Source organism: Ambystoma mexicanum, chromosome 1q, assembly GCF_040938575.1.
Source record: "Ambystoma mexicanum isolate Mex_15411 chromosome 1q, UKY_AmexF1_1, whole genome shotgun sequence".
In the NCBI taxonomy this organism is placed as follows: Eukaryota; Metazoa; Chordata; class Amphibia; order Caudata; family Ambystomatidae; genus Ambystoma; species Ambystoma mexicanum.
This window is the reverse complement of record NC_090922.1, coordinates 231,524,894-231,535,555: the sequence shown is the minus strand read 5'-3', so window position 1 is coordinate 231,535,555 and position 10,662 is coordinate 231,524,894. Positions and strand designations below refer to the sequence as shown.

General features: G+C 45.8%; 1 long non-coding RNA gene across 1 annotated transcript; it reads left to right on the top strand.

The window, feature by feature from the left end:
- The first annotated feature begins 301 nt into the window (after positions 1–301).
- On the top strand, positions 302–9,872 carry LOC138526928 (uncharacterized). Its single transcript, XR_011283778.1, has 2 exons — positions 302–716; positions 7,117–9,872. It is a non-coding gene; the product is annotated as an uncharacterized lncRNA (long non-coding RNA).
- Positions 9,873–10,662: the final 790 nt, after the last annotated feature.

The window sequence follows — 10,662 nt, the reverse complement described above, 5'->3', positions numbered from 1 at the left end:
GGAAGGATGGGAGGGAAATGTTGCAATTTTGTGGAGTGTTTGTTTACAACACGGGGCTGAACTGCAAAATGTGATGGATCTAATCCAACTTTTCCTTAATGGCAAAGGGCAAACACTGAACTTATGGACAAAAGAACTAGAAGCGGCAGCACGACAGGCACAGAGACCAACAATATCAACGTGAAGGTACGCATACATATGTAATGTTGTGCTCACACTTGGAGTTTGTACTAATCACCATATGTGTTAAAAGAATGTACCCTTTTGTTAAAAGAAGAGGCATTCTCTTTATACAGCGACATTTAAGACCTGCTGACCTGGCAAGAACTTGTTTTAACAGAAGAATTGTGTTTGGTCACTGTATGTCGAAGCATGCTGAGCCTGCTAAAACTATCTGCAGATTACGGGTGGGGAAGGAATGAGTAAGCACAGCCTCGTGCACAGAGATAAGGACACAGAAGGGCACGAGAGAGAGCGAATAACAGATAACAGGAAACCACAATAGCAGATGTTGAACTGTTGACCTTGATGCAAAGTCATGACTGGGAGGAACCGCCTTGTGGTGGACATAATCTATGTGCAGCAATGTATGACAATGTAAAACAGATGGGTATAAAAGGACCACGATGTGCAGGGCAAAGGGCGGCACTTTGACGACTTGCTTTGCGAGACGTTTGAACTTGCTGCCCATTCGCGAATGCTTGTGCATTAATAAAGTAATGTTAACTTGGCTCTTTTCTGTCTGAGTTATTGCAGGGTCCCTCTTGTACTGGTTATGGACGGCGAGAAATCGCACCCACAATTTTGGTGTCAGAAGTGGGATGCGAAGGAGCGACAGTCCGTCACTGGGTGAGGAACGCCGCGGCGGAACCGGAGAAGGAATTGATCACGGGGCCCCAACAACTGAATCCGCACCTTTGATTGCAACTAACACGTCATCCTTGTTTTTCCGGCTCCGTTGGCGGTGGAACAGCAGGCTGTCGCCCTTCGGGTCCGGAACACTCTGGCGGGACCCTTAAGATAAGTGGTATGGACGGATGCATGATGGAATAAGGAAATAATGATTCAGGGTTTGTGAAGAGGACGGTGGTAAGTCCGTCTATGAAGAAGTAATGTTGAAATGATGATATGATATGTTAGATACGCCAGGAGGATGTATTATTATTGTTAGCCAATAGGTGCATATTTGGGAAAGGTGAGTGTTTTAGGCAATTGTGGTATACCAACAAAATGGGTCAAGCGGCTTCCAGCAAGAGTGGTATAGGCAAGAGACACTATGCCCCTCTTGAAGGAACCCCTGCATTTGATATGTTGATTAAACATGGATTGAATTCAACATTGTTCTTAAAAGAATGGTCCGAATACACAAAAGATTTGATTGAGCATAAATGGCCAGACACCGGGTCCTTTGATGTGGACCGCATATCCAAAGTAGAAATAGAGTTAGTAAAAAGACGGGTTAGACCCGCACAGTTTGAGGCTATACGACTATGGAGGGTAGAAGCAATGCGCAGGCGCAATGCTCAGAATAAACAAAAAGCAAAGGAGCAGAAGAGAACGGTAAATCAAAAATTACATGATCTAGAGATAAAAGAGAAGGGTGAGAGGCTAGATCAGTTGGATAGACATATGATGATTAAGAACAGTGGGGGTATGTATCCTGCCGTGCCGGTGCCTCGATATGAAGATGTGATAGGGCTAGAAGCAGAACAAACAACGACTGAATTATTGTTTCCAGGAGCTACAGCTCCACCGGCAGACAGTGAGGGTGAAAGGGTGGAATTCCCAATGAAGTATGGAGACCCAGATAGGTTGATAGACCATAGGAGAACGACTACTGTAGAAAAGGATAGAGATGGAGACTTGCAAATCCTTATGACCGGGCTGTATGGCACACCCCTCAATGACAGCCTACGGGACCAATTGGGGTGTTTGACACCTTTGGAATTTAGGACAGTGGCCACTAAACTATATACCTTTTATGAGGGTAACTGTAAATTGAGAGGACAGAGTACTGCGGATCTGCCCTCAGCATATCAGGACGCTGTCGCGTTACTACCAGTGACTGCGTCCAGTGTTCAGTTATGGGGATGTATGTCCGACATAATAGCGGAAGTCATAAGGGGCGGTGTTGAATGGGAGAAGGAAAAGAGGGCATGGGAAAGAGAGGTGAGGGAAAGAGAGGCTAAACTCAAAGATGCAGACCAGGCGGGCCAAAACGTAGCTAATCGTATGATAGCATCCATACACTCGCAGTCCATGTCCACCCTGGTGAGTCTGATGGAGGGCCTTGGCTGGCCTATACAAGTAAACGTAATTAAATATCTTCTTATTAGGGTGGATGATATAGAAGAGGAAAAGGAGCCTAGATATGTGTCCCAGTGGAATAGGATTAGGACGGAATTGGATAAGAAACTGCTATCTAATATAAGAGTGGATGATTCAGGGGCGGAAGAATGGAGGATGGCTAAGGTGGAGAAACTATTAAAAGATTATAAAAAAATAAAAGAGAAAACTCTTAGTCACCAGTCCTCTGCTTCATCACCAGTGCAGGCCCTTGTGAGTGAACAAACAAATACAGAAAAGTCACTATTAATGCCAATGAGAGAGTGCCAACCCACCATAGAGGCAGCCACTGGTAACATGATGCGCACCTATGTGTATGTCCCTTTATCCCGAATTGAATTAATGCATATCACCAAGTCCATCCCCGACCCCCGTATAGACCCGGCAGGATTCTACAAAGAAGTGGGAAAGTTATTCAGACCAGGGTTATTTACCGTAGAGGATGTAGATAACATATTGTTAGCCATTGTCCCAGAAGAAATATGGACCCCCTTTCGTGCCAAAGACAATGAAACAATAAAATGGAAAGATGTAATGGATGCGAGCAAAAATAGAAAACTGCATGAGGAATATCCTGAACCCCTAAGGGGGCATGGCATGGCAGTCCTGAGGGCTCTAGAAAAGGTGTTACCCCCATTTGATGTGAATGTGGAGAAACTGTCCGCTGTGATACAGGGTGCAAGTGAGGAGGTAGCACAGTACTTTCTGCGTTATGAAGCAGCATTCAAAGCGCACAGTGGGCTAGAGATAGGGTCTGAAACGGGCCAACGGTACTTTGCCACAAACTTTGTAGAGGGGCTCCACGGGCCAATTCAGGAGAACATTAGGAGGGCAGAAAGTACATGGATGACTAGAAACCCCCGGGATCTCCTCGAAATGGCCAGGTATTATGAAAGAGGGGAAAGAGTAAAGGGACAACAAAAGGCACGACAAGAGAAGGATTTAAAAACCAAAGTGTTGATGCAACAGTTGCATCAAGGGCCCCAAGGCAGGTATAACTACAATAATAACGGCCCGTCACAGGGCTATAGCAGCAACATGATAGGGGGCCAAGGGACAGGAAGAGGTACAGTGCAAGGAGGTGCGCTATATGGGAGGAGTGATGGGCTACCCCAAGATGTATGTGCCTTCTGCAAGAGACCCGGACACTGGAAATCCCAGTGTCCCCAGAGTGGTGGGAGAGGAAGGGGCGTACGGCCCCCTTCACAGACAACATTTGCCCCAGGAAATAGGACTGGTGGGTACGGCAACCAAGACAATAGAATGTTTAAACCCCCTCAACCCAATGCCTTTGACGGACAAGCAAGAGGGGATGTTCCCTGGCCGGCCCCGCCTCCCCCCAATCTACTGTATCAGCCACAACAAACACCACAAGTACAAGGTGTATGCCAGGGTGAAGAATGTGGAGAAGGGGTATACTATAACGATGATTTTCAGGATAACACAAGCGATATGTCCTGAGGATGCCGGAATGAGATAGCGGGAGTGGTGCAGGTTCCTATAGACCAAAGGGGGCCTTATGCCTCTATTAGGATCGGCCCCCACCGAAACTTGAGATGTCTGGTAGACACAGGAGCTGGAAACAGTTCCGTGAATATCAGAGCCGTCCCCGCTGTCCCATTATCGGATAAAAGCAAGGTATCAGTTGGATTTGGGGGAAATCCAATAAAGACTCCTGTAAGTGAAATAGTAGAAGCGGAACTTCATGGGGTAAAATGGGAGAATGGGTGGCTGTTGACCAATCACTGCCCAGAAAACTTGTTAGGTATTGATGCATTAAAAACGCTAGGGGCCACAATATATTGCTCCCCCCAGGGAGTGAGAATGACCATAAGCAAACCTATGAGTATGATAGGAGTAATGCAAACCCTGCCCCCGGAACTCCAAGACATCCCGAATGAACTATGGGCCACTCATGGGAATGATGTAGGAGTGTTGGATGTTTCCCCAGTAGTAATCAAACTAAAGCCCGGTGCCAGGTTGCCCAGGATAAAACAATATCGCATATCACACGAGGGAGAGCAGGCACTATATCAAATAGTACAGGACATGATACGGTTAGGGGTGGTAGAGCCAACAAATGATAGCCCTTGTAACTCTCCGATCCTTCCAGTACACAAGAAAGGTGATGAAGCCGTACCCTATCGTTTTATTATTGATTTAAGAGAAATAAACAAAATAGTAGAACCCAGATATCCAGTTGTCCCTAATATTTCAAGTGTACTCACTTTAATTCCCAAAACAGCAAAATGGTTTACGGTAATTGATTTGAAAAATGCCTTCTTCAGCATTCCTATTGCCGAAGAAAGCAGGTACCTGTTTAGTTTTACTCTTCGAGATAGACAGTATCGATTTACTAGAGCCCCGCAGGGATATACAGAAAGTCCCGCCATATTCAGCCAAGCACTAAAAACACAGATGGATAACCTAGCCCTACCCGCTAACACTGCTCTGATACAATATGTTGATGATTTGCTATTATGTGCAGCCACCGAAGAGGAATGCCATTATGTGACCAGATTGGTGCTAATGCACTTAGCAGAGAATAAGCACAAGGTAGCCCTAGCCAAAATGCAGTATGTAAAACAAAAGGTCCATTATTTAGGCTTTGAGCTGTCCGAAGAGGGGCGAACCCTGTCTACTGATCGCATTGCTTTGATACAGTCCATAAAAGGTCCAGACACGGCAAAGGGTCTCCGAAGGATAATTGGTGTTTTATCCTACTGTAGGCACTGGATTCCTGAATTCTCTGTATTGATCCAGCCCATGCTAAAAGCCTTAAAAGAAGTACAAGAAAACGGCCCATTAGAATGGACACCTGAGATGGAAAAAGCCCTGACAGCTATGAAAGATGTTCTATGCCACGCACCGGCCTTAGGCACACCTGATTATACTAAGAGATTTTGCCTTTTTGTTGATGAACAGGAAGGTTGCGCTGTGTCAGTCTTGACACAGGAACAAGGGGGTAAACAGAGACCATGTGCATATTTTTCTAGCACTCTGGACTCAGTAGCTCGAGGCCTACCCCCATGCATGAGAGCAGTAGCTGCAGCAGCGACAGCCCTAAAACAAAGTGCAGGTATCATCCTAGGGAGTGAAGTAACAGTAAAAGTTCCACATACGGTAGATGTTCTTCTGAATAGAGTGCATACACAGCATTTGACTACAGCTAGACTCACACAGTATGAGATGATCCTGTTTGCCAGTAATGTAAAAATTGAACGGTGTAACACTTTGAATCCAGCGACACTGCTTCCTTTGCCCACCTCACCTGATGACATTAGGCATGATTGTGTGATTCAAATGGAAGAACACACTAAGGGTAGAGCAGACCTGCAAGACACCCCGCTGGTTGATAATGAGGGTATATTATTCTGTGATGGTTCCTGTTTCAAACTGCCAAATGGGGAGACAACAGCAGGGTATGCAGTAACTACAGGGGAACGGTTGATTGAGAGTGGGAAAGTGTGTGAAAAATCGGCCCAGGCAGCAGAATTAATTGCACTAACGAGAGCATTAGTGTTAAGCAGCGGTATGAAAGTGACAATTTATACTGATTCAGCCTACGCTCATGGGGTGGTTTCCAGTTTTGGTAAACTCTGGGGAGAGCGTGGGTTTTTAACCTCCCAAGGTGATACTATTAAACATGCCCGATTGATTGCTGAATTATTGCAAGCCCTTACGCTGCCCAAAATGGTGGCCGTAGTGAAGTGCTCAGCGCATAAAAAAACACTGGATTATGTCACGCAGGGAAATTCTTTGGCTGACCAGATGGCTAAACTAGCTGCCACAAGGGACACTCGGTGGGAAGCCCGACAGCTCATAGTGGGGAGGGATGTGACTATGGAAGGGACGAAGGAGCGCGTAAAGGAAATCCAAGCAGATGCAACCATTGAAGAAAGACTATCTTGGCACAAGGATGATCAATATGAGGAGACGGTAGATGGGCTATGGGCACATACCAAAACGAACACCTGGGTACTACCTGACGCATACTTACCTGTGATAGTGAGTGTGGCTCATGGTCCAACCCACGTTAACGCAAGAACTATGGAAGAAGTTTTAAGTACTGTGTGGTACAACAAAAGATTGGGAATGTATTGTCGCCAATGGGCAAAACAATGTGAAATATGTGTTTTATATAATGTGGGGAAAGGTGTACCGGCCCCGGCGGGCCACAGTAAGTTACCCACCTGCCCTTTTGAGGTGGTGTATATGGACTTTATACAGCTGGAGCCTGTAAATAAACATTCCTACTGTTTGGTGATGAAATGTGGGTTCTCAGGATGGGTGGAAGCATATCCCCTGCGGGACAATAGTGCCACCTCCACAGCACAATGCATATTGAAACACTGGGTGCCCTTGTATACGGTCCCCAGATATCTATGGTCTGACAATGGGACTCATTTTACTGGTGAAGTAGTACGCAAAGTTTGCAAGGCCCTTGGTATTGATCAACGTTTCCACGCAGTTTTTCATCCTCAATCAGCTGGGATTATAGAGGGCACAAATAAGGTATTGAAGAACAAACTGGCAAAGGCTTGTGCTGAAACGGGACTGAAATGGCCGGATGCATTGCCTATTGCATTATTGAGTATGCGTACTATGCCTAAGCGTACACATGGTTTATCTCCTTTCGAAATTGTTATGGGGCGTCCACCAAGTATTGGGACCCCCATATCACCTAAGAGATTGTCTGAGCAAGCATGGCCTGCATTACAACAGTACTGTATTGGGTTAACTAATAGACTGATTTCTATTAATGCACAGGTGAACGCAGTAGCTCCATCTCCTCTGATAGGAGAAGGTCACGACGTGCAGCCCGGTGACTGGGTTGTTATAAAAGCCTTCGATCGCACCAGCGGACTGCAACCCAGATGGAGGGGCCCGTTTCAGGTTCTCCTCGCAACACAAACTGCGGTAAAAGTTGATGGCAAACCGCACTGGTACCACGTGAATCACGTCAAGAAGACGCTGCCACTATTGATTCCTCCAGAAAAGGGAACCGACAAACCGCAGGTTGCAAGTGTACTGCCAGATGCCAGTGACAGGTGTGCCCATCGCCTCCGATCCCGTGACGTGTATGTGCCAAGCAACGTGTAAGGACACTGTTTTGAACTTTGATCATTAGGGAGATGAACATTTGGACTCTCTTGTTGGTTTTAGCAGAATTGTGCCTTACTGAAGACGACGGGCTTGTAGCCTGAAGGGCCTTCGGCGTTCCCCTCCTGGGACAGGCACTACGAGACGTGGGACAGATCGGATGAAGGTTTTCAGTGAGACCTACCACTACTAGAGTAATAAGGACACTGGTGCTTTAAATAGGGGATATTGCTATATCGCTAGGTTGCAACTGATATACGCTGTATACTGAGCCATATACTGAACTATGTCTACACCCGTGTATGCTGGTTTAGTCCCTGAACGGATAAGTGTATGCTCCTCAAACACAGAAGGTAAGAGGAAAATACCAGTTTGTACCACAAGAGGCAAAATTTTGTTTTCTGTATGCACGATAGTAGTACTAATAGCATTTGCCATAATATTCTGGTATCTGGAACATCCATCTAGATATGAATTAAAGAACCTGTTGCCCGAGTCAAATGAAACAGGGAGAACAGATTGGGTCAAGAGCAGGAATCGAGATGCCTATGACCAACATGACCCGGAAGACTATGCTAAAAATGAATATGTGAAGATAATAAACACAACATATGGGGTAGTGAATAAAACTGATTGCTGGATCTGCACCCACATGCCCCGACATAGCAGTGAAGGCATCCCAGTGTACGCATCGCCAGTTACTGAGGATGCCGGGTGTACATTAATTTACATGAGAATAGTGTCAGCACAGCAATACATGATACCGAATACCGCTTGTTATGTTAGAGGAGAGAACAAAACCCTTCTAAAGGAAAAGATACGCTATAAAATCAAAACTGAGGGAATCGGGCTTGCACCTGCTATGGTACAGATAGTAAGAGAACCTCCTCCCCCTATCACCATCACACAAGAGTTTAGGCCAAAGAATATATGTTTTAAGAGGAGCGCAAGAGGTAATCAAAGAATGATCTCGGGGTGCAGTCAAATGGTGAATCTAAATAACTACACAAAGGGATTGTTACAGATTGAAGGACATGCCTACGTCTGTAACAAGAGGGCTTATTTGTGGTTAGCCAAAGATTTTGTTGGGGTATGTTACATAGCCAGAATAATGCCGGCTGTGATGGTATATGCCCCGTCTACTCTGCATAAAGAAATACACAGCAGAAATAAACGAGCAGTAAACCCAAAAATTCCTACGTATCAACCTACAGGATGGGAAACGTTTATAGATCTGATGGGGGTCCTGGTTCCTCCAGCGGGCATCTTTATGAACAGTCAAGAAATCCAAAAGCTAAACAGGGCCCTTGAGTTCGTAATCGAAGAATCTGCAGACCTAATGGAAAACATCACTTATGAAATGAAAGCAATTCGGCTAGTGGCTCTCCAAAATAGGTATGTCTTAGACATACTCACTGCAGAAAGGGGCGGAGTCTGTTTTTTGGTGGGATCCCAATGCTGTGTTTACATACCAGAAGGGAGTACAGGAATCCTGGATGGAGTAAACAAACTGCATAAAGTGGCGGATAGCATCCACCAGGAGGAAGGGTCAGGAGATAGCTGGTGGATGAAGCTCCTGAAAGAAATTGGATGGCAACTTCTTACGCCTATACTGGTTCTAGCGGCAATAGTTGTAGGTATTTGTCTCTGCATCCAATGTTTCCCGGTATGTGTGTCGTGCTGTGTTTCCATGTGTTCTTCCAGCATAACGCGCCTAAATCCAATGGATAAAAGCCATGTACAACAGGAATTTTTTGACATGGGAGGCCTGGAGAAGATTATGGTACATACAGTATGTGATGATGTTGCTTTCCTGCCATCTGCTTATGCTAGGAAGGTTTAGATTGATGCTCAAGTGTGAGCAAAGGGTGGATTGAAGGTACGCATACATATGTAATGTTGTGCTCACACTTGGAGTTTGTACTAATCACCATATGTGTTAAAAGAATGTACCCTTTTGTTAAAAGAAGAGGCATTCTCTTTATACAGCGACATTTAAGACCTGCTGACCTGGCAAGAACTTGTTTTAACAGAAGAATTGTGTTTGGTCACTGTATGTCGAAGCATGCTGAGCCTGCTAAAACTATCTGCAGATTACGGGTGGGGAAGGAATGAGTAAGCACAGCCTCGTGCACAGAGATAAGGACACAGAAGGGCACGAGAGAGAGCGAATAACAGATAACAGGAAACCACAATAGCAGATGTTGAACTGTTGACCTTGATGCAAAGTCATGACTGGGAGGAACCGCCTTGTGGTGGACATAATCTATGTGCAGCAATGTATGACAATGTAAAACAGATGGGTATAAAAGGACCACGATGTGCAGGGCAAAGGGCGGCACTTTGACGACTTGCTTTGCGAGACGTTTGAACTTGCTGCCCATTCGCGAATGCTTGTGCATTAATAAAGTAATGTTAACTTGGCTCTTTTCTGTCTGAGTTATTGCAGGGTCCCTCTTGTACTGGTTATGGACGGCGAGAAATCGCACCCACAAACGCTAAACATCCTCAATGACAAACACACTTAACACTGATTGTTTACGCATATGCACACTTAACGTTAAAGGCCTAAACTCCCCCACGAAGCGCTCCCTTGTGGCCAGAGAATTAAAGCGCTCTAAAATTGATGTTCTTTTCATCCAAGAGACACACTATCTCAGGGGCACGGAAAGGACAATCCCGAGCAGAACTGTTGGTTTTTCTCTGTGGAGCTCTGGATTATCCAAAAAGGCAGGGGTGGAGATACTGATACGGAAAGGCCTTCGTATGTCGACTCTCAGCACGTGGGTCGACGTAGAAGGGAGGACAGCAGTTATAACAGGGACCATACAGGACACCCCCATCACACTGGCCACGGTCTACGCCCCGAACCAGGGACAGAAAAGATTCCTCCACAAGGCGGTTGAAAAAGTGTTCCAAATGGCACGGGGACACACGGTCCTGGGAGGTGATTTCAATTTGTGGATGGACAGCTCGCTAGACAGGCAAAGTAAGACCAACACATCCAAGCCATCCCACACGAACGACGCAGCAGAAGTAAAGGCAGCCCTCTCAATGTTTGGTCTAACAGATAGCTGGCGTCACCTCCATCCCACGGATCTTGGCTTCACCTTCCGTTCTGCTCCGCATGAAACTCTCACACGAATCGACTATTTATTCTTGTCTGAAGGCCTTCTGCGGGAAACCACTGTTGCAAACATACACCCGATCTCA